Raw genomic sequence first — 24,542 nt, 5'->3', positions numbered from 1 at the left:
CTGACTGACATAGGTCACAAAGGCGCTTTTCCCTCCAGCTCTTTTGGAGAAGGCACTGAGGAATCACTATTACACAGTTTATTTTGGATACCTTGGCTATTGCTACAAACACAATCTACATCTCAAGCACTCCACATGGCACTATAAGGGTCTCTCTAGAACCTTACACTTAAAACATACTACAATTTAGAATTACTAGTGTAAGATTTATGTATCAGTTGGGTGTCACTCAGAATGTCATACATATGATGTAGAGATGCCACAAGTAAATACCACAGCAAACACATAAATGCCATACAAACGAAAAGGAGTAGCCAGAAAATAAAAATAACCCCTGCTTTCAACCACAGCTCTAATGGTACCAAGGAGGTGAAGCAAGTAATTGTGACCCTACCTAAAAGAGTTCTCTTGTCTCTCCCATCCAAACATCCATTCATTCATCCTTTCATCCTTCCATCCACCCGCTGATATCCACCATTTCACCTTTAAATTCTGTTTAACTATTCTTTTCATCTCCAAACCCATCCATCCAGCATAATACTCACCCATCCCTCAATCAACCCCTTTGTTCATCCAACCAGCCATCCAACTATCCATCCTTTCAATCATCCATAAACCCTGTATCCAAACCTATCTATCTCTAAACCCATCCTTCCATTCATCCATCCTCCATTTCACTAATCCATCCCTCAATCAATCCCTTAGCTCGTCCAACCAGCCATCCACCAATCCATACTAGCACTCCATCTTTTCCTTATTCCATCCGTCCATTTACCCTTTCACCCATACACCCATCCTTTCACTTATTCATCCATCCACATATTCATTAATTTGTCGATCCATTCACCATTAAGCTCATCCATCCTTTCTTTCATCCCTCCTCCCTCCCTTTCACTCATGTGTCCATTCTTTCACACATCTACCCTTACATCTATCTTTTCACTCATCCATACATTCTTTCACTCGCCTATCCATACTTTTGCTCATCCATCCATTCATTCATCCATTCACCCTTCCTTTCACTTTGTCCAGCCATCTAACCTTTCACGTATTCACCCCACCTTTTCTCTCCGCCATCCATCCTTTCACCAATTCATCCCCCCTTCCACCCATTTATTTACCCACTCTCTCATCCATTCTTTCATTCACAAATCCACTCATCCTTCCATTCATTCTCTCATGATCCATCCATCCACTCTTTACGCATCCATCTTTTCACTCAAAGCCACCCTATTACTCAGTCATCCATCCATTCAACATTTTACTCATAATTCCATTCACTCATCCATCATTGCGCTCATCTATCCATGCTCTCAATCAATCCATTTATCCATCCAGCCTTTCACTCACTCATTCATCCAGCTTTCCACCCATCCATCCATCCTTCCGCTCATCCACTCAGCAGGGCTTTCTTGAGTCATGTACGATGCACAGTGTCAGGACATGAGGTAACAGTGACATGGCGTTGTGGTTCCTTTTTTTGAAATGTTATGTAGAACCGACTCGGCCCAAGGATTTTTGGAGCACTTAACTCAAGTACTAATAACATTACAAAGGGTCACGTTATTTTTTTTAGGCATGAGGAGATTTCATGACTTGCCCAGAATCACAGGATTTAGAGCCAGTAGCAGGACTGGTACCTAGTTCCCAACTTCCATCAAACTACTCCATGAGCTGCGAGGCCCAGGGGAGAGAGGTTCAAACCCAAGGCTTCACAGCAATAATGTAGCGCTTAAGGCGGGGAGAGATCACCCCTTCCAGGGGCCTCGCAGCACTGGATAATGGCTGCAAGGCCCAAGCAAGGGAGCACTATACCTGGACCTTGCATCCTGATGCAGTGCTTCAAGAATCAGGAGGCTGCACTTTGCTAAACAAAGCCCCGCCATGCCAGTCTTTTCTTGCTGTTCCTTCTTCCCCCGGACCACCTTACCTCACATGACAATAAGTGGTTGGTCCTTGGAACAAATGGACCCTTCTTTTGCCTGGCAAAGCAAAACAGAAAGGCTTCCGGACAGGTTTTAAAGTGCTGCCCCCTCCCCCCTAACGTTGAGAACCAACACAATCGTTGGCTTTGCTGCTGCCCACTGCCTCACCCACTGTTTCCGTTCTCCCACACCAACACACCTAGGAACATGAGAGGCCAAGGCACCTACCATAAAAATGCATTTATGATGTGACTGGGTGGCAGAGGGGGCGCTGGAGGAGTAGGTAGGCTGACTAATTGTGTGGAGATTGACACAGAAGCGAAGCTCCATATTCTTACCTGCGCGTGGGGCCCTGGGCAGCTGCCAACACCGCCTATGCCTAGCTCCGTCCCTGCTTATTTACATTTTTTTAAGGATTTGCTTTCTGAATACCGCAAGCCACCATACACGTGCTGGCTTTGCAAGCTAAACTCCTATCTCTGTGAGTGACTAAACTAATTAATTCGTGCTTTAAGATCTGATTGTGGGTTCTGCACACCATTCTTCATATGACAGTTGCTGTTTTCCTTGGTTTGGCCCTGGAAAAAAGGAAGGTTGTTGGAATCCATATCTGTGCACTTGCCATGGTAAGAAATCATCTATGACTCAGGACCATAGTTAATGCATGGAACTAATTCTCAGCCGGAGAAAAATGTAAACCATTAGTGCTGGAAAGTAATCACTTCAGGGGCATGTGTTTTCACCTCCTAAAGAAACCATTTTTTCACAAGGTTCGTTATCCATCTGTAGTTAATGTGTAAAACAATTAAGTGCCAAGGCCCAATTTATTGCCCCTGCTAAGTTTGCCAAATTTCAGTTCTGGCGTCAGGTACTAACCATCACACTCATACAAGTGTGACATTTTGGACTATTCTAGCCATATTGAGGTGGATTTGATGTGCAAGTTCATAATGGTTTTGAAGTGTATGAAACTATATAATACTTTTCAGGCCCTAAATAACAGACAGTTAGCGCCATCATGTGGTGGACTGTCATAATTAAGGGCTTGTGTTCATTTACAGGTGCCAGTTCTGAACACCCGCAAATACTGGCACAAATTAAGCACTGTTATCAGTGTAGATAAACACTGTGGGCCTGATTCACAAAGGTAAACAAACTTTTGTGTAAGTTTACTGTTGTGTGCTATTCACAAAGGGATGTACGAGTGGGGGTTTCCACACATAAAAAGGTCTATTTCATAAATCCCTTTGTGAATAGCAAACAAAGGTAAACTTAAAAAAATATATGTTTTCCCTTTTTAATCAGGCCCTCTTTTATATTTTTCCAAATGGAAACACTCTCTATTTTGTTCAGAGTGCAAGACACCAAGAAAACTTTCATGACTGTATCATTTACAAACACACAGGGATGCACAAGAGCTGAAGAGCCAGTCTGTGGTAACTTCATTAAATTCACAATTGGCCCCGCAGTGGCAGTAAAGCTAAACCCACCTAAGATTGAATAAATGGCTTACAACTGCCACAAAAGAACATTTAAATTCACTTCACACCGCTTTGCCTTCATAATACGCATCAGACTTAAATTCCACTCACCTACAAGATCCCAGCATCTCCTGTGTCGCCACGCTTCACATCCTCAAATATGCAAAGGCTTATCACACCACCTGCCAAGTAATGATTTACAGTGGTGCCGAGCTGGAAATCTTCTCTGCATAGCGATGTCCTGCTCACCTTGTGCACATTGTGTTATAATGGTTCTTCAACTGGTGGCTGTGTGAAGATTGTTAATATTAATTTAGGGGTACGTGAAATTTGCATAATTTGAATTTGCATAACTCAGTGACTTTTCAGACAAAATACATACAATTATGTTTAACCGAAAACAGGCAAGCAGGAAAATGTTGCTACATTTTAGTGCAATTTTTTTTTGCACTAAACATTGTGCAAAAATAGGCAACAAACAGCAGCTGCTCGCATTCTTGTTGTTCGAGAAATATTTTGCGTAACAAGGATAACACCAAATTACATGAATTTAAGGCAGCATAATGAGAAATTAGCACCAGCCAGTGCTTAATTTGTGCTTGTTGTTTCCGGTGCAGAGCACGGGAACCTATTTGTGAGGGCTGGCGCTTATTCTTCTGCTTCAAGCATTTGCTGCGAGCAGAAGACGCATATGGGAAAGACAGAGGTAGAGAAAAACGAAAAAGTGTCACAAAGGAAGAAAGCAGAAAGCTGCAAAAGTGAGCTGAAAGGGCAGGGAGTGTTTTTAAATAGACTGAAGAGGCCAAGGATTACTGCCTCAGTATTCAGTGTTCCCACATTTAATTGAGGCTGCCACGTGTTTAAGAGGAGGACTTTGGGCACCAGCACGTTTTTATATACAAATTATGCACTGGCACCAGCCAATTTATTGTGTGATAGCCAGAGGTACCATTTGCGTTGGTAGGTATATTGCTAAATAACGGGTGGTCAATCTGATTTCTGAGCACTCCAAACTCAGTTGCTATGAAAGCCAAAGCACAAGGAACTTAAAGATCTTATGTAGTACAAAGATGTTCCAGTCGAAAAGGCTTAGCAACACCAAAATACCCTTTCATAAAGTATGAAACCAATTCAACAAATTGGAAAAGTGTTTCTGACTCATCACCATCATCATCATCAAAATACTTTATTCTGATTTTTTTCAACCACAGAAGCATGTTAACACAGAAACATATATGTGTATAATAGAAAACGTTAAAACACAATAAAAGACACAAACAAGTTTTTTGCAACCAGGCCTTTACAAATTCGGCATTATAATTAAATTTATAAAAATATAAATAAAAATAACAAATCTCAGGGCAAAGCAGAAGAGGAATCATTCTAAATAAAAGGGCTACATGTACTTGAGTTCGATGTAACGGAAATCGGAGCTTCAGTTAGAAGAACTTTTAAGTGTAAAAAATCAAGCCGTTGCTACAGCTCTGATGCACCAGCTCCTATGAAGAAATTTGGAGACTGCACAATCACTTGTTTAGATTCCATGCACAACAACCGCATAACATCCTGATGTTTCTACAGCCTCGTTGATTACATATAGGAATTATCCAGGATTTTCTGGGGTAAATGTAAGAGGGACAGAAAAAACATAAAATGTGCCAGGGATTCCTCAGCCTGCTGTCAAGTTGGACATATAGTAATCAGGAGGTGGCCGGGTTCCATTTCGCTTGTAGTGATAATAAAGGTAAGGTGCAATATTGAAAGTTTAAATATATGGTCCTAGCAGCTGACGGGGTAATATAATCTAAAAGCCACTCAAAACCCATCTCAATCTTGAAATCTAAAAAGTTATCAACAAGAGACCCCTCTGAGACATTCCTGATTTCATCGATTTGCATATGCTCCCAATAAGCTTTCTTGAGAGAGGCCCTAGATAGTTGGTTTGTAGCAGGGCAAGAAGACCAAAAGTTCACCTATGCCAAGTCTGGATAACAGGTTTTTGATCCTAGATAGCCATTTAATTTTGCCAAAGATGTCATAAGCAACTACATCCTGAAAAGAACGATAATAGTCCACTAAGACGGGTGAATATTTGAGCCTTCGCCAGTGTAAGAGTGGTCTAAGGTTGGCCTTGTGAGCCATAGGGTCTAAGCCCAAATCTTGTTTAAGAGGGATCAATGGGGTGTTTTTGGTAGATTAGTCAAGGCTCTTATAAAAGTATTCTCACCCACCCATAGTGTTGTCAGGTTGGATTTACCCCATATTTCGGCCCGATAAAAAACGCTGCCCTCAGCCCTGGCTCTATACACCTTCGGAGTGGGAGATTTCAGCCTGACACAAGAGGCCCGATATAGTCTTAGGAAGACAGCTAGGTAATGAGTAAGATTCAGACTGCTACTGTCAACCTGAGATGTCCAAGATCTTGATTTAGTTGCCATGATCCCCAAATAAGTGAACTAGGATATTCTATCTAGTGGTCTACCTTCCAGAATAATCACACCCCTAAAAGACTTATGTGGGCTTATGGTCATGAATTTTGTCTTAGAGTGGGTAATAACCAACTCTCACTCCCTACAGAAAGCCTCAAACTTGTCCACTAGACGGTTATGGCCACTCAAGTCTTAGATGTCAAGAGGGTATAATCTGCAAATAATAAAAGGTGGATTTCACGACCAGCTAGGTGCAGGGCATCACTTTGAACAGCCTTTAAAGAGTGCACTATGTCATTTAAATATAGAGAAAATAGGGTCAGGGCAAGGACACATCCCTGGCCTACTTCATTTTGAACAGGTGTACGCTCTGTGGGTTCCCCACCCCTTCTCCATCTAACTTGGGTATATGGTTCTCATGCAGGCGAATCAGGGCAACCAATAGATTGTGTGGGACCCCTTTATCTTCCATGGACTTCCCACGGCTTGCCTTGTGGGAAAAAGATCTAATGCAGACTTTAGGGCTACAAAGACTAAGGAGGTCCGTGTTCATCCTTTGCCATGCTTTGTCACTAAAGGGCACTGAGGCTAGGTTTTGTAGATCCAGAACAGCATCCCCTAAGGCTTTAGTCATGTGATCTCTTGTACTGTTTGATTCTCCTCCTGTCATCTGGGGGAACCATATTTGTGATTCATGAAACCTAAATATTTACCATAGGGACAAACATATCTTTTAAAGAGCAGTGGAGAGCATTATCATCACTGCCTTCCCTGCTCAGCACCTTCAAATCAACGAAATGGTCCCAGAGATGCAAAGAAATTCAGCAAAAGTCAGTCCTACGTGTATGACTCAGTCGGTTGAAGATGTGGGAGGTATGCACGTCTGATGGTGTACGGCCATTGCATGCCCTATCAGCATGAGATAAAGTAAATTACAAAAACAGATAAGCGGCTCTTGACCAGGGTTTCACTAGATCAACATTGTGTCAGAATTCCCCATGATTCATCTTCCTTGCTAATGGGAGAGCCACAGCCTATGGTCATAGGTTTGTGTGTTGTGTTAAACGCTCCACAGATAATATAAGACTAATGTGGGTCAAGTGTTGCCCTATGTAAAGATAAATTGCGTAATGTCTGGGTCTCTCCACCACCTCCAATCACCCGATTATAAACATTATATACGTAAGAAATGTGAGCGTCAGCCCTAGTAAGAGTTAAACCCAGAATGTTTTGTGAAATATACCACAATACAGAAATTTTAACATCTAAGGCCAGTTTAACCCAAATGAGGAGGCACAAGATAGGCAGCCCCTGTGTGCTGGAGTAGCCGGCATATATGTTATATAGCCAGGTCTGTGCAAATGTTCACTCGACTAGGTTTCCGCAGGAGACAAAGATCAAATTAGTCAATAAAATCCCCCAGGACTGGTCACCCAGCCTAGACTTGATCCCTGCTATAGTCTAGGACAAAATGCCCATAAGTGGGCTGAATTTAGAGGGGGGGTAGGGGGTGACATTGGTGGCCAAAGATTGGGCATCACATGTATAACAGAGGGGCAAGGATGTAATATCACTACAATGAACTGATCTCACTCCGTTCAGGAAGGGATCCTTAGCACTGTAAGAGGCTGAGACACAGTATACAGTCAGTCAACCGTAGAGGTACCCAGGTCATCTGGCTAGTTATAGGATATCACCTATTCATGTAGCTGTTGTCTCACTAATCGGGAAAGTGTTTCCTGCCAGCTAATTAGGGGTGCAGAAGGGTAAGGGGGTTCAATTTAAACCAAACCAATGAGTTGGATTAAGTAAACCATCCACAAGGGTTTTTGCCTTTGGCTTTAATCTAATATAATCAAAGCATCCTGTGGGCTCTGAGGAGTCGGAAAAGTGCTCTGCCTGAAGACTATCCGATTGACCGACAATAGTACACTGACTGTATATGGTATATACATTTATTATCAGTGACTCTTTGTTTTCAAAGTCTCTCCTTGGAAGTGCAGGGACCTTCACCATTAGAGGTGGACATTTCTTGACTCCCCTGGTGATCTGTACTACACTGGGCCCTACAAACCCTCCTATGGCATGTAGGGAATGATAAACATAATGTCATATTGGAGGTCGAGCACAAGAGCCCCGAAGAAGGCAGGTCTATAGCAGGGGGATTGACAGGGCGAGATTCACACCTTTTCATTACATTGATGTTTTTTCACCGTTCTTTTGATTGAGTAGTGAAGTCTAGAGACACCTACCAACCCCTTGATCAATGTCAGCAACACAGGGTGACTTGGAGATCTTAAATCTAAAATCGACCACCACAACCTGTAAATTTGGCAATTTGTTAGCTAGATCAGAAGAGGCCAATCCCCCCACAGCTTTATCTTCCAGAGCGACTGAGTACGGGGGAGATGCATGCAGGGCAGATAAAGAAATTACCTCTGCTCAATTTGTGGGAGCCACTAAGCGAACCTTGGTCCGATTAGGGCTCACAAGCGGTTTGAACCTGTTTACACATATTATTGTGGGGGAAAAGGACATAGAGAGTGCTGAACTATCAAAGGACAAAGGTTGTTGCAAGATGGTAATTATGTCACTACTAGGCCAGTTGAAAGATGATGCAGCTGCACCCAAAGCAAAATTTGAACCTGCTTGAGTCTGAGCAGTCCCGACTGCGTTAGTCCTTCATCAGTTTAAAAAAATGGACGGTACTTTCTTTGGTAATTGCCTTGCTTGTGTATCACTGGAGTCACTGCCTTCCAAGAGGTTTTCAACTTCCTCGTTTAAGTTGTCTATATCCTTGAGAGTTTAATTGTCCGTTGGATTGTCAGAACCCAGGGTCGTAGCAGGTTTATGGTTCATAGCGCTTTTTTTCCTGGAGAGACTCAGGGGCATATTTATACTTTTTTGCACCAAAAAGTTTAGCAGCGGTTGCACCATTTCTGAGCACCAGCCGGGCACCATATTTATGGAATGGTGCAAGCGGTGCAAAGGGTAGGCTAGCGTAAAAAAAATGACGTTTGCCAGGTGGGGCTGGCGGTATGGGAGAAGGGGGTTTTGCACCAAAAAATGACATTAGGCAGGTTAGAATAAAAAGAAAGTGACTCTAGCCAGCCTAGCATCATTTTCTGATACAAAACCATCCATACCACATGACCCCTGTCTTAGAAAAGACAGGAGTCATTCCCACTACCCCAGTGGCCAGCACTGTGGACCAGGGTCCCCTGGGCATGGCCGTTGCACCCAGTACCATGTAGGGGGCCAATTTCAGGGCCCCCAATGGCACTTTAAAAAAAATACTTACCTGTACTTACCTATTCTTACCTGCGCTGGGGTCCCCCATCCTCCGCTGCCCCTCTGGTGGGTGGAGTGACCCTGAGGCCTGAGGAAGGCACCTGTGGGCTTATTCCATGGTGTTCCAGGTACACAGGTCCCCTAACGCCTGCCCTGACCCACGCTTTAAATAATGGTGCAAAGCAGGCTTTGCACCATTATTTGACCCTTCCTCTCCGTGCATGATTTTAGCACAGTGGGGATAAATATGGTGCTAAGGCCATAGAGTCATTTTTAGCATGGGAACACCTACCTTGCATCTCATTGACACAAGGTAGGTTTCCACATCCAAAAAATGACTTTGACTCCATAACTTTGGTGCTAGAAGGGTCAAGCGCCAAAGTATAAATATGGAGTTAGTTTTGAACTGAATTTGCGTAAAGAAAATGATGCAAATTCGTCACAAAACAAGTATAAATATGCCCCTCAGTTGCTTTGCACTTCCTCATAATGGGCTGAAGTAAACACTCAGATAGGTGCAGATATCGTGCTGAGGTCACAAAAGCACAAACAAATGTTAAATGCTATGCCATCACATGCCCCAGAGGCATGTAGGTAAGAATTAGGCTCACAAAATATCACCCCACCAGTGTCAATTTGTAGGGTAAGGATCACACAAACAATGACAATAACAAGTGTTAGTCCAAAATACATAGAAGAGGTTACCGTTGAGACTTGATCCAGACAGTCAAGAAAACACCCAAAGAAAAAGCCAAAGGAGGGTGTGGAGGGGGCCTGCCCTGTCTCCACCTGACCCTGACGGGCGCAGGATGGGCCCACCCTTGCCCCTGGCTTCGCCTGGGAGCAACACACGTGTGTCCCGCCCTCCAGGCATCTATATGTCCTTGGTAATAGCAGGGCAGTGCAGGTCACCTCAAGATGTCTACAATACAGGCCAGAAGGTCCCAGCCCCATTAACAGTATCCACAGCAGTCAGAAACAGCCCCCAGTGTAACAGACTGCAAAGCGGCTTTTACTATGGTAAAATCAGGCACAGGTGCTTTGGAAAGGGGGATTATGGGGTTTGCAGTCCCCAGTGGCAGCGGTGGCATCCGCAGTGACTCACCCTATTTATGGCTGTGTCCTTGGTGGTAGCAGGGTAGCATGGGTCACCTCAGGATGTACACGATACAGGCCAGAAGGTCCCATCCCCAATAGCAGTGTCCACAGCACTCAGAAATAGCCAGTTTTTCTAGCTCATAAAAGTGGCTTTGCAAACCTTTCTAAATGGAGAACAACAGGGGACACTAAAGAAGCTCTCCCATTCTCTCTGCGAGCCGCAGAGGTATGTATCAATGGATTGTGACCTCCACTGCATCTGAAAACCACTAATAAGTCAACACCTCTCCAGCCGGGGTGATAACTGATTCCCAAATGGGAAGCTATTCCCGAGGGATAATTTATCCTTCGAAATCAGGTTGGATAGCCTAGTGGACAAAAAAAGAACACTTTTTCTTAAAGCTGCACCTGACTCTTTAGTGAACATGGGCTGCTGTACCTTCCAGACCAACATTCCATTATGAGCAACAATTCACAAGAAGTAGCAAAACCACCTAATTAATATTCATTAAATAGGTCACTTCGAGAACCTCTATGAATAGGCAATTTGTGATGTGACCTGTTTGCACACTGGTCACCTTGCAAATTACATTCCCTTTCTCAGACCAGTTGGTGTGCAATTTGCACATTCTTGGGTTGTGAACAGGATAATTCATCAGGTTTCAAATAATTTACCAAGGATCACACAATGTAGTCAAGTGTAGAAGCTTAGACCCTAGGAGGAATGGTTTCAATGGCAGCGAACCCACCCACTAGGCTGCGCACCACTCCACCTTCTATTACACTGCACAGACATTTCAGATTGCAAGTTCTCTGCACCAAAGCTATTTTTTGTCACCCACACATACACAATTCTCATCAGTCAGTTCCAAGAGAACAGATGCCTTTTAAAAGGAAGCATCAACACAGATTTTCAATGAGGTAATCCCTAGAATAGAAGGGAGTATTTATACCTCCAGTTTTAATTTGAGGGTCAGAGTGCACACTGTCTTCAGGATACCATGGGATGCAGTACATTACTACATAAAATGTAGAGCTGAGTAAAAATGGCTCTAGTTCATTTAGCACCATTGTTGCGCTTGCAGCACACTGATTCCTATATGGAATGTATTTGCATATTTTTCTAGTAAATGAGGGAACATCTGTTTGTGATTTTGTTTTCTTAGTATGCAGTACAGATGGTGCAAAAAGCATTTTCTATTATTTTCTGAACAGTGCAAAATGTATGAATTCCCCAACAGTATTAAGTGCTGAAAGTGAATATAAGAAATTGGGTTACTTGTTGAGGGGTGAAAGCTCTACTCAAACAATAAACACTATTCATGTCGGGGCGAATCACAAAAGTGACTAAATAAACATGTGCTTAACCTACTGATGCTTGGCACAAAAGCAGTCAGGCTAAACTTAAGAGGCAATGTGTAAAGTATTTTTGGAGCACTCAAACAGCAATATAGTGAAAACGCAACACTAGAAAAATCACAAACTGATGTGAAAAAAACACATTTCAATAAATAATATGGCACCAAAACAACAAAACTCAAAACAGTGGAACCAGAGATATGAAGTTTTAAAGTTTTAGGTGAGAGTAGTGTCAAAACCTCCACACATCACTCGAGGTTATCTACTAGCACTGGACCAGGAGAAAGTCCCAAGTTTGGGCTGACCGCGATGAGTTGGTTACAGGGACCAGGTTAGACCCAATGAAGAATTACCTTCTCAAGTACTGCGTGAAGATTGATGCTCACATTGGCGGGGAGGCAGCAAGGAGTTTACCAGCGCGAGAAGCAGGGCAGAAATCGTCATCCTCATTTATTTAATCTGTAGAAAGTTAGGAATGCCTTTTCAGGGTTTTGTGCCTGAACTCTGGAACTAGTCCGCAATGTGTGAAAAATTACGCGGAAAGCAAATCTAGCAATTAACACTATTTTTTAGCTCAAAAGGAGGCCTTGCTTCTACAGTGGACACAAGGGCACATTTTGAAGTTTAAAAATATTGTCAAAAACAAAACTGGTGCAAACAACAGATGTTACCTTCAGGCTGTTGCTGTAGTTCCAACTCTCCTGTGCTATAATTGTACTTAATTTGTGATATGGCATAATGGTGTAATTTCGGGAATTTTATATAAAAACATAACATGAAATCCCTGAAATTATTGGAATTACTCAGGCTTATTTGAAATTTCGCCCGGGGCCTAAATATTGCCTCAAGTAATTTTGCATGGAGGACTAGCACATGAAAATTACAGCACAATTCTTAATATCAGTTTAGGAGGAAACACGTTTCAAATGAAATCGTTATTAATATTGCTCTCGTAATGTGAGTCTACGGTGAGACTTCCAGTAGTTTAACAGCTCAAACAAAAGCCCCCTCCTTACAGCTCTGAACTCTTTATTGGTGGTTGACCTGCATCACAGAAATTGAACAGTTACTATTAAAATACTTTGAAGAACTTTGCTTGATGTTGGCTTTGACTTTGGGTGTATCATGCCCATAGCAAAAATCTCTACAACTGCTCGAAATCTAATACAGAGCACATGAAGCCTGCAAAGAAAATCACATTTTGCCTGCAGAATTCTGCAAAGGCTGACATCTTTCATTCTGTCCAGATAATGCAGAAAGCACTACATACCATTGTAACCATATGGTCTTTCAGAAATTTCATTGTGTCCTCAAAATTATGCAGGAGTTTGATTAGAAAGGTCATTCTGTAGGCAGGAGAAAGTGTTAACAAAAGGCGATGTAGTCATGCTATAGCATACAACTAATATTGAAAATGGGAGAATATTGAAGAAAGTCAGAGCAATTGTTTATGTTCATGACTGAACGTAGTTTAATCCTTACCCCAAAATATAGTGAGCTGGTGAAACAACTAGGCCAGAATACATCTGGTATGGTGTATGTGGGTTTACTCCCTAAACAATATTTGTAACAAGTACTGGTAAAGTCAATTAGTCTGATGTTGACTGCCAGTCGTTTGGCTTTATCAATGCTTGTTTTGTTCAGCAAAACTTTATTAATCGGAAAGCTGCAGGGCCCGCATCTGACTGGCTAAAACCAAAGATACTTTAGATTTAAAAGAGCACATGTGGCCATGGTATCGTCTGGAAATGACAGGAACTACTCGTCTGTGGATGTGACCATGTTCAAGGGCTCAGTGCTTGCACTCACAGTGAAATTATGGCTGAAGTGGGCTGTCCCATTGCCTGATGACACATGCTGTAGTGGGCAGGAGCCAAAAATGAATACCAGTATAAAAGACCAATGGATGAAGCGGCTTGTTGAAAGCCGTTATGTTAGTATAGTATACATTTAATTTTAGTAAAGTCAAAATGTTTTGTCTGACACTATGGTGGTCATTCTGACCCTGGCGGTCTTTGACCGCCAGGGCGGAGGACCGCGGGAGCACCGCCGACAGGCCGGCGGTGCTCCAATGGGGATTCCGACCGCGGCGGTAAAGCCGCGGTCGGACCGGCACCACTGGCGGGGTCCCGCCAGTGTACCGCCGCCCCATTGAATCCTCCGCGGCGGCGCAGCTTGCTGCACCGCCGCGGGGATTCCGACCCCCCCTACCGCCATCCAGATCCCGGCGGTCGGACCGCCGAGATCCGGATGGCGGTAGGGGGGGGTCGCGGGGCCCCTGGGGGCCCCTGCAGTGCCCATGCCACTGGCATGGGCATTGCAGGGGCCCCCGTAAGAGGGCCCCTACATGTATTTCACTGTCTGCTGCGCAGACAGTGAAATACGCGACGGGTGCAACTGCACCCGTCGCACAGCTTCCACTCCGCCGGCTCGATTCCGAGCCGGCTTCATCGTGGAAGCCTCTTTCCCGCTGGGCTGGCTGGCGGTCTGAAGGCGACCGCCCGCCAGCCCAGCGGGAAAGTCAGAATTACCGCCGCGGTCTTTCGACCGCGGAACGGTAACCTGACGGCGGGACTTTGGCGGGCGGCCTCCGCCGCCCGCCAAGGTCAGAATGAGGGCCTATATCTAAAAACTAGGCTAAACAGGGCATCTTACAACACCCAAGCCGTATGCTCTGATGGGGAACTCAGAAGCAGGTCTAATATTTTCATGGTGTCCCAAGCAAGCCTGACAATACCCTTGAGTGAGCAGGAATCGCTCGTCTAAGATCATTTTGTGAATATAGTGGCAAAACGGTACTTTTCAGCAAGATTTCATTAAAACGTATTTAAAAAATCTAGCTTATACTGCCAGTTCGGAAAACTCAATTTCACATGCCCTATCGCTTGCCATGAGCTCTATCTACTCCTCTGTATTTCACTGCCTTTCTGTTTCCCCATCTGCCACATATAAGTATATTCTTAATCGTATATTATATGTGGGAACCTCTATGGAAGGGTCAGAGCACAGAAGGTCTTTTGTTTATCCTATCCGTACATACTTTCTTACGTTTTATTTCATTTCCGCAATTTTGTACGTTCTCTTGTCCCTTCCTCGCAACTTTGCAACTCATTTATGTATTTCTACATTTAATCATTTTCCTCCTCTGGTGTAATTTACTGCTTTGTTATTTTTCTTAATTTTCGTACACCCATGCTTTGTTCTCAGTGCCTCAGTGGACCCCCTGCATTTGACTACTTTGAACAAACAACAACTCTGCCTTCAAAGGTGACGAATGATGTCACAAAAAAAGACACCTGGTAGAGGTCGCGGTGCTGTACATATACTGCGTGTGTAACAAAAGGACTTTAGGTTAATCAGAAAAAAGGAATGTCATTTTACATATCTAAAATGAACTTGGACGCAAAAGTACACATTTCTTGACTTTTTGTTTCAGTTAAAATCGAATCGCTACAGATTTCCCTATGGTTTGACAATTATTGTTTTCCTTTTCATCATGTTGGCTTGTACACAAGCTTCAGTGAAAAAAGAGCAATTCATGTTTCACCACAGTTAAGGAAGGCTGTAAAAGGGACTTCAGCTCAATTAGATAGCTTTGTGAGAAAACAAAGATTAAAATCATCTCACACTGCCTTGGTGCACTTAAAACCAGGACACCGGTTGTTACAAAAACAAAAACATATTTTAACATAGCTACAAAAATCATGCAACAAAGCATGCACCTGTAAAGAGGCCTCACCCAACGAATATGAGATAACTGGGGGAGAGATAACATGTAAATCACAAGATACTTGTAACAGAGTTTGCGACTCATAAGAGACCTGGGATTGCTGGGGTGTTGTTTTAGAACATAGGTAGGCTAATGAAAAAGTGCATATGTCTTTATATCCCACTCTGCACTTATCTCCATCTCACAAATAAATCCTAGGTAGGTTACTTTCCCATAGTATCCTGCCCATCATACCAACAAGTATCACAATGGCTGTCTATTGGCTGTCTGGGCAGCAGATACACAAAAAGAACTAATGATAACCTGTCACTGTCGAAAGGAAAGGCAGGTAGGGTATTTGGAGAAAGATCAAACATGTTATCTTTTCAGGGAATGAAAGTGCTTTAAATGGCCACTGTTGGACCTGGCCCTTTCTACAGGGCCATTCCCCAAACTTTTTGCCTTCTGCTCCTAAGTTTTCTGACCCTTTTTGGCTGACGTTATGAGTCTGGTCACTTTATCACTGCTAATCAGTGCTAAAGTGCATGTGCTCTCCCTTGTAAACTTGGTATGATTGGTTTATGATTGGTTTATACCTGATTGGCACATTTTATTTACCTGCAAGACCCTTGTACAGTGGTATATCTATACCCAGGGTCTGTAAATCAAATGTGTTGGACCTGGCTTTTTGACAGGGACATCCCCAAACTTTTTGCCTCCTTCCTCCTATTTTTTCTGACCTGTTGTTGTTGGCTTTTGACCTCTGGGCACTTTACCACTGCTAACCAGTGCTAAAGTGCATATGCTCTCTGGGTAAATTGTACTACTGATTGGTTTATCCATGATTGACTATTTAATTTACTTGTAAGTCCCTGGTAGAGTGCACTACATGTGCCTAGGGCAGGTAGATTAAATGCTACTAGTGGGCCTGCAGCACTGGTTGTGCCACCCACCTCAGTAGCCCCTTAACCCTGTCTCAGGCCTGCCATTGCAAGGCCTGTGTGTGCAGTTTCACTGCCACTTCGACTTGGCATTTAAAAGTACTTGCCAAGCCTAGAACTCCCCTTTTACTACATATAAGTCATCCCTAATGTGTGCCCTAGGTAACCCCTAGAGCAGGGTGCGGTGTAGGTAAAAGGCAGGACATGTACCTGTGTAGTTATATGTCCTGGTAGTGTGAAACTCCTAAATTCGTTTTTACACTACTGTGAGGCCTGTTCCTTTCATAGGCTAACATTGGGGCTGCCCTCATACACTGTTGAAGTGGCAGCTGCTGATCTGAAAGGAGCAGGAAGGTCATATTTAGTATGGCCAGAATGGTAATACAAAATCCTGCTGACTGGTGAAGTCGGATTTAATATTACTATTCTAGAAATGCCACTTTTAGAAAGTGAGCATTTCTTTGCACTAAAATCTTGTTGTGCCCTTCAATCCACGTCTGGCTAGGTTTAGTTGACAGCTCCTTGTGCATTCACTCAGACACACCCCAAACACAGGGTACTCAGCCTCACTTGCATACATCTGCATTTTGAATGGGTCTTCCTGGGCTGGGAGGGTGGAGGGCCTGCCCTCACACAAAGGACTGCCACACCCCCTACTGGGACTCTGGCAGACAGGATTGAGCTGAAAGGGAACTTGGTGCATTTCTTAGAGACTCTTTGAAGTCACCCCCACTTCAAAGGCACAACTTAGTATAAAACAGGGCCTCTGCCCTACCTCATCAGACACTTGCTGGAGAAGAAACCTGAACCAGAAACTACATCCTGCCAAGAAGAACTGCCTGGCTGCTCAAAGGACTCACCTGTCTGCTTTCTACAAAGGACTGCTGACTTGCTGTTGCCCTGCTGCCTTGCTGAACTCTTGTCTGGCTGTGAAAGTGCTCTCCAAGGGCTTGGATAGAGCTTGCCTCCTGTTCCTTGAAGTCTCAGGACCAAAAAGACTTCTTACTTTCACTTGGACGCTCCGTGCGCCGAAAATTTCGACGCACAGCTTGTTTCGCGGCGAGAAAAACGCCGCACACCGACGCTGATCGACGCGACGCCCTCGGGACGATCGAGACTTCGACGCACAACCTCGCAAGGACAAAGCCGCCCGACTTTCCAGGAGAAATCGACGCGACGCCTACCGTGAGTGCGAAACTTTGACGCACGGCCTCGCAAGGACAACGCCGCCCGACTTCCAAGGAGAAATCGACGCGACGCCTGCCGTGAGACCAAAATTTCGACGCACCGCCTCGCAAGGACAACGCCGCCCGACTTCCAAGGAGAAATCGACGCGACGCCTACCGTGAGATCGAAACTTCGACGCGCAGCCCCGCAGAACGACGCGCAGCCGGAAAATAAGCAGGAGAATCCACGCACAGACCCGGGACATCTGGTAATCCCCGCGATCCACAAAAAGAGACTGTCTGCGCGCCGGAAAACGACGCCCGACTTCCCCGCGTGGAAAAGAACGACGCAAGTCTGTGTGGGCTGAGAGAAAATCGACGCACACACCCCTTTTTCCACGCATCTCTTCCCCTGTGGCCCTCTGAGGAGATTTCCCACCAGAAACCAGGTACTCTGTGCTTGAAAGACACTTTATTGCTTTTTAAAGACTTAAAGACACTTAATATCACTTTTCAGTGATATCTTTACAAATTCGTATTGCAACTTTGATCGTTTTGACCTACAAATACCCAGATAAATATTCTATATTTTTCTAAACACTGTGTGGTGTATTTTTGTGGTGTTATACTATGGTGTTATATGATTTATTGCACAAATGCTTTACACATTGCCTTCTAAGTTAAGCCTGACTGCTCGTGCCAAGCTACCGGAGGGTGAGCACAGGCTGATTTTGGATTGTGTGTGACTTACCCTGACTAGAGTGAGGGTTCTTGCTTGGACAGAGGGCAACCTGACTGCCAACCAAAAACCCCATTTCTAACATTGGTGATCAGCGGTGAGGATAGGACTTGTGTTTGTGCAGTGACATACAGTAGCTAAGTATTTCACTACCTACCCACAGTTGAAGGTCAACTTGATCTTTCATCTTTTTTTTTTGCTTTTGGTTCTCTGATGTCCTCCTGGATATACTATTGATATTTTGGACTTTGGATTTTGGTTTTTGCCGGTAAGACCTTGTCAGCAATGAGATTGCTTACCTACTCACTCTTTGTGCCTACTGACCACCTCACTAAGGCTGACTTTAGGAGGCTTTGCAGAAAATGGGGCCTTCCTGTATCAAGGAAATCTACTAAGATGGAAATGCTACATGCCTACGTAGTCTGGGCAGAGAGAGAGGCAGAAAAAAACCAAATGACTAAATACCCCTCAGATGAGGAGGGGGACTACTGAAATGAGGAGGATGACGACTCAGATGAGGAAAGAGATCCAGTGAGAGCAGAATGGCTCCGAGCTCGAGAGCGGTGGGTGGAAGAACTAGATGAGTTTCTTGAAAGGGCTGAGGCAACAAGTCTCTTAGCCCGGGAAGAAGAAAAGATTGCAGCTCAGGAGCTGAGCTGTAAAGAGCTGAAACTGGAGGCCGGAAGGGCTGAGTCCAGTTCAGATGGTGGCAGCAAAAATCTTGCATCCAGTACTGCTGAAGAAGGGCACAAGCCCAGAGATGTGGTGCCCAACTTGAAGAAGGGAGTTGACACACCCCAGGTGGTTCAAGAGTATGAGGTAGTTCCCGTTATGCACAGGGTCCCTGAGAAGGATTGGGGAACTGGCACAGGGAGTCATATTCCTACTGGGGGGAGGGACACTTTACTGACTCTAGCAGAGAGTGACAGAGAAAAGGGTTCCCCCCTGGTGGACGTCCTGGATATAGAGTGTAGAGACATCCCAGAAGAGTATGGGTTGAGTGTCAGGGACAGGCAGATACTGTCTCACCAGTCTCAAGAGGGTGACATAGAGTGCTTTTCCAAGGCTGAGTTACTGGGTGGTTGGGTGAAGGGTACTGTGGTTAATACATGTGAAGGGCAGAGTGATGTAATTGCTGGAGAGCATATGTCTGGTCCTTATTTTCCAGAGCTACGCCAACACCAGGTGGAGTGTGAGTTCTCTGACCCCATGGAACTTACAGTGGAGGCAGACTTTTGGGTGAGTACCAGAGAGTCTGAAGAGGCATTTGGGGGTGCTCCTGAAGGGAGTGGTCTAGGTGGTTCCCGACCAAGTGAGGTGGGAGAGGATTGTAGTGTCCCAGGTAGGTCTCAGAGCCTAACCTGTACCGTAGGGCCACCTTTTGAGGGAAGCCCCGCAGTGTCAGAAGAACTTGGGGGGATGACTGTAGACAGCATCCCAACAGTTCTGGTGTCTGGCAGTACCACTCCTAGTGAGGGGGTGCAGAAGTCCAGACATAGGGTTGAGAGGGGGTGGCAGACCCCAGGGGAGGATCTTGAAAGTCAGGGGTCAGCTCTGAGAGCAGAGCCCCCCAGGAATGACCCAGGTGAGACCGTTTCTGGTTTGGGGGAAACCCAGACTCTGCCGGATGGGCAGAGGTCGGGAGACCTGCGCCAACCAGACTCTTGTGTGGCCCTTGGGGACGGCGTGTCCCTTGTGGGGGGTGAGAGTGCCCCCCAGGAAGTCCTGGCATGCCAGGCAAAGATTCAACCTCAGGGTGGTGACTCTGGGTTGGATAACCGGGTTCAGAGGTTAAACTTTGACCTGGTGGGGGGTAGATGTGCCCCCCAGAAAGTCCTGGAATGCCAGGCAATGGTTCAACCTCAGGGTGGTGACTCTGGGTTGGCTTACCAGGTGAAGAGGTCAAACTCTGACCGGGTGGGAGGTAGGTGTGCCTCCCAAGAAGTCCTGCTGTGCCAGGCAATTGTCCAACCTCAGGGTGTTGACTCTGAGTTGGATGGTCAGGTTCAGAGGTTAAACTCTGACCTGGTGGGGGGTAGGTGTGCCCCCCAGAAAGTCCTGGCGTGCCAGGCAGTTGTCCAACCTCAGGGTGTCGACTCTGGGTTGGATGGCCAGGTTCACAGGTTAAACTCTGACCTGGTGGGAGGTAGGTGTGCCTCCCAGAAAGTCCTGGGGTGCCAGGCAGTTGTCCAACCTCAGGATGGTGACCCTAGGTTGGAGAACCAGGTTCAGAGGTTAAACTCTGACCTGGTGGAGGGTCAGTTGCCCTCCACGAAGTCCTGGCGTGCCAGGCGATTGTTCAACTTCAGGGTGGTGACTCTGAGTTGAATGGCCCAGTTCAGAGGTTAAACTCTGACCTGGTGGAGGGTCAGTGTGCCCTCCAGAAAGTCCTGGCATGCCAGGCAATTGTTCAACCTCAGAGTGCTGACTCTGGGTTGGATAACCGGGTTCAGAGGTTAAACTCTGACCTGGTGGGGGGTAGGTGTGCCCCCCAGAAAGTCCTGGCGTGCCAGGCAATTGGTCAACCTCAGGGTGGTGACTCTGGGTTGGATACCCAGGTTCAGAGGTTAAACTCTGACCTGGTGGGAGGTAGGTGTGCCTCCCAAGAAGCCCTGCTGTGCCAGGCAATTGTCCAACCTCAGGGTGTTGACTCTGGGTTGGATGACCAGGTTCAGAGGTTAAACTCTGACCTGGTGGGGGGTAGGTGTGCCCCCCAGAAAGTCCTGGCGTGCCAGGCAATTGCCCAACCTCAGGGTGGTGACCCTGGGTTGGGGAACCAGGCTCAGAGGTTAAACTCTGACCTGGTGGGAGGTAGGTGTGCCTCCCAGAAAGTCCTGGTGCGCCAGGCAATTGTTCAACTTCAGGGTGGTGACTCTGAGTTGAATGGTCAGGTGCAGAGGTTAAACTCTGACCTGGTGGAGGGTCAGTGTGCCCTCCAGGAAGTCCTGGCGTGCCAGGCAATTGTTCAACTTCAGGGTGGTGACTCTGAGTTGAATGGGCAGGTGCAGAGGTTAAACTCTGACCTGGTGGGGGGTAGGTGTGCCTCCCAGGAAGTCCTGGTTTGCCAGGCAGTGATCCAGTCTGAGGGTACAGACCCTGGGCTGGAAGACCAGGTTCAGGGTGTCCCCCCGGACCTGGAGGGAGGGGCTACTGATAACAGTGCCCCTACCATGTTGTCTTCTGAGGAGGCCACTCCTAGTTGGAGGGGGCTGGACCCCAGAAGGGAGGGCAGGGGGAGGGAAGCCTCACCCCGGGCCCTAGTCCAACCTGAAGGTACAGGCCCCAGGTTGGAGGGCCAGTTGCAGGTTAACAGCCCTGCACTGGTGGAGGAATGGTACAGGGTGACTTCTGTAAGCACCCTGACCATGTTGGACTCTGGGGGTACCGCTCCAGGAGGGAGGGTACAAAGCCCCAGAGGGGAGGACCAGGTTCAGGCTGTCATCCCTGACCTGGTGGAAGGGAGAGTGGTTAAAGGGTGCCCAGCACCTGGGGCTACCGCCCCCCACTCTCCACAGCCACAGTGGTTGGAGAGCTTTGAGAGGCCTGGGGCCTGGCTCTCATCCCTGGCAGCTGTCAGTAATCACTGTGGCTTGCTGTCCGGGTGGACAGAGTTATCCCTGAGGAGGGGACAAGTGTCACACCCCAGGGGTAGAGTGGGCAACACCACTGTGTTGGTCATGGTGGTACTATCCTGCTCCTGGGATACATCTGTGAGCAAAGTAAGGTTAGGTGCTGCACAGATGGGATCCGCAGGTAAGGAGAAAGGTTCCCCATGGGTTGGCTTAGTGGGCCCTGAGAGTATGGACAGAGTGATCCAATGGGAGTCAGGAAGGCGAAGAACTGGAGCATGCCCCTGCTGTTGTGGGCCTGGGTCCTTGTTCTGTCGCCTCAAACAGGGAAGTACATCAGGATAGTGATTGTTCTCCCCTGGCTTTAGGCTGGTGGGGGGTCATGTTGGACCTGGCTTTTTGACAGGGACATCCCCAAACTTTTTGCCTCCTTCCTCCTATTTTTTCTGACCTGTTGTTGTTGGCTTTTGACCTCTGGGCACTTTACCACTGCTAACCAGTGCTAAAGTCCATATGCTCTCTGGGTAAATTGTACTACTGATTGGTTTATCCATGATTGACTATTTAATTTACTTGTAAGTCCCTGGTAGAGTGCACTACATGTGCCTAGGGCAGGTAGATTAAATGCTACTAGTGGGCCTGCAGCACTGGTTGTGCCACCCACCTCAGTAGCCCCTTAACCCTGTCTCAGGCCTGCCATTGCAAGGCCTGTGTGTGCAGTTTCACTGCCACTTCGACTTGGCATTTAAAAGTACTTGCCAAGCCTAGAACTCCCCTTTTACTACATATAAGTCATCCCTAATGTGTGCCCTAGGTAACCCCTAGAGCAGGGTGCGGTGTAGGTAAAAGGCAGGACATGTACCTGTGTAGTTATATGTCCTGGTAGTGTGAAACTCCTAAATTCGTTTTTACACTACTGTGAGGCCTGCTCCTTTCATAGGCTAACATTGGGGCTGCCCTCATACACTGTTGAAGTGGCAGCTGCTGATCTGAAAGGAGCAGGAAGGTCATATTTAGTATGGCCAGAATGGTAATACAAAATCTTGCTGACTGGTGAAGTCGGATTTAATATTACTATTCTAGAAATGCCACTTTTAGAAAGTGAGCATTTCTTTGCACTAAAATCTTGTTGTGCCCTTCAATCCACGTCTGGCTAGGTTTAGTTGACAGCTCCTTGTGCATTCACTCAGACACACCCCAAACACAGGGTACTCAGCCTCACTTGCATACATCTGCATTTTGAATGGGTCTTCCTGGGCTGGGAGGGTGGAGGGCCTGCCCTCACACAAAGGACTGCCACACCCCTACTGGGACTCTGGCAGACAGGATTGAGCTGAAAGGGAACTTGGTGCATTTCTTAGAGACTCTTTGAAGTCACCCCCACTTCAAAGGCACAACTTAGTATAAAACAGGGCCTCTGCCCTACCTCATCAGACACTTGCTGGAGAAGAAACCTGAACCAGAAACTACATCCTGCCAAGAAGAACTGCCTGGCTGCTCAAAGGACTCACCTGTCTGCTTTCTACAAAGGACTGCTGTCTTGCTGTTGCCCTGCTGCCTTGCTGAACTCTTGTCTGGCTGTGAAAGTGCTCTCCAAGGGCTTGGATAGAGCTTGCCTCCTGTTCCTTGAAGTCTCAGGACCAAAAAGACTTCTTCCTTTCACTTGGACGCTCCGTGCGCCGAAAATTTCGACGCACAGCTTGTTTCGCGGCGAGAAAAACGCCGCACACCGACGCTGATCGACGCGACGCCCTCGGGACGATCGAGACTTCGACGCACAACCTCGCAAGGACAAAGCCGCCCGACTTTCCAGGAGAAATCGACGCGACGCCTACCGTGAGTGCGAAACTTTGACGCACGGCCTCGCAAGGACAACGCCGCCCGACTTCCAAGGAGAAATCGACGCGACGCCTGCCGTGAGACCAAAATTTCGACGCACGGCCTCGCAAGGACAACGCCGCCCGACTTCCAAGGAGAAATCGACGCGACGCCTACCGTGAGATCGAAACTTCGACGCGCAGCCCCGCAGAACGACGCGCAGCCGGAAAATAAGCAGGAGAATCCACGCACAGACCCGGGACATCTGGTAATCCCCGCGATCCACAAAAAGAGACTGTCTGCGCGCCGGAAAACGACGCCCGACTTCCCCGCGTGGAAAAGAACGACGCAAGTCTGTGTGGGCTGAGAGAAAATCGACGCACACACCCCTTTTTCCACGCATCTCTTCCCCTGTGGCCCTCTGAGGAGATTTCCCACCAGAAACCAGGTACTCTGTGCTTGAAAGACACTTTATTGCTTTTTAAAGACTTAAAGACACTTAATATCACTTTTCAGTGATATCTTTACAAATTCGTATTGCAACTTTGATCGTTTTGACCTACAAATACCCAGATAAATATTCTATATTTTTCTAAACACTGTGTGGTGTACAGTATTTTTGTGGTGTTATACTATGGTGTTGTATGATTTATTGCACAAATGCTTTACACATTGCCTTCTAAGTTAAGCCTGACTGCTCGTGCCAAGCTACCGGAGGGTGAGCACAGGCTGATTTTGGATTGTGTGTGACTTACCCTGACTAGAGTGAGGGTTCTTGCTTGGACAGAGGGCAACCTGACTGCCAACCAAAAACCCCATTTCTAACAAAATGCTTCTAGTGGGCCTGCAGCGCAGCTTGCGCCACCCACAGAAGTAGCCTTTCAAACCTGTCTCAGGCCTGCTAGTGCAGGACCTGTGTGCACAGTTTACTGCCAGAGGGACCTGGCATCTAAATTTACTTGCCAGTCCCAGAACTCCCCTTTTACTACATGTAAGTCACCCCTAAGGTAGGCCCTA

The 24,542-nt window shown here is 46.3% G+C and overlaps 1 protein-coding gene across 1 annotated transcript in view; it reads right to left on the bottom strand.

Moving 5' to 3' along the window:
* Positions 1 to 24,542, bottom strand: part of DLGAP4 (DLG associated protein 4) — a 1,552,488-nt gene that overhangs the window by 1,264,722 nt on the left and 263,224 nt on the right. The window contains exon 2 of the mRNA XM_069243703.1: positions 3,518 to 3,694. The gene's annotated coding sequence lies outside the window, so the exon portion shown is untranslated. The remainder of the gene's footprint in view (positions 1 to 3,517; positions 3,695 to 24,542) is intronic.

Source organism: Pleurodeles waltl, chromosome 7 (assembly GCF_031143425.1).
Source record: "Pleurodeles waltl isolate 20211129_DDA chromosome 7, aPleWal1.hap1.20221129, whole genome shotgun sequence".
NCBI classification, from domain to species: Eukaryota; Metazoa; Chordata; class Amphibia; order Caudata; family Salamandridae; genus Pleurodeles; species Pleurodeles waltl.
Note: the sequence above shows the minus strand (reverse complement) of the source record. Positions and strands in the feature narration are given on the sequence as shown.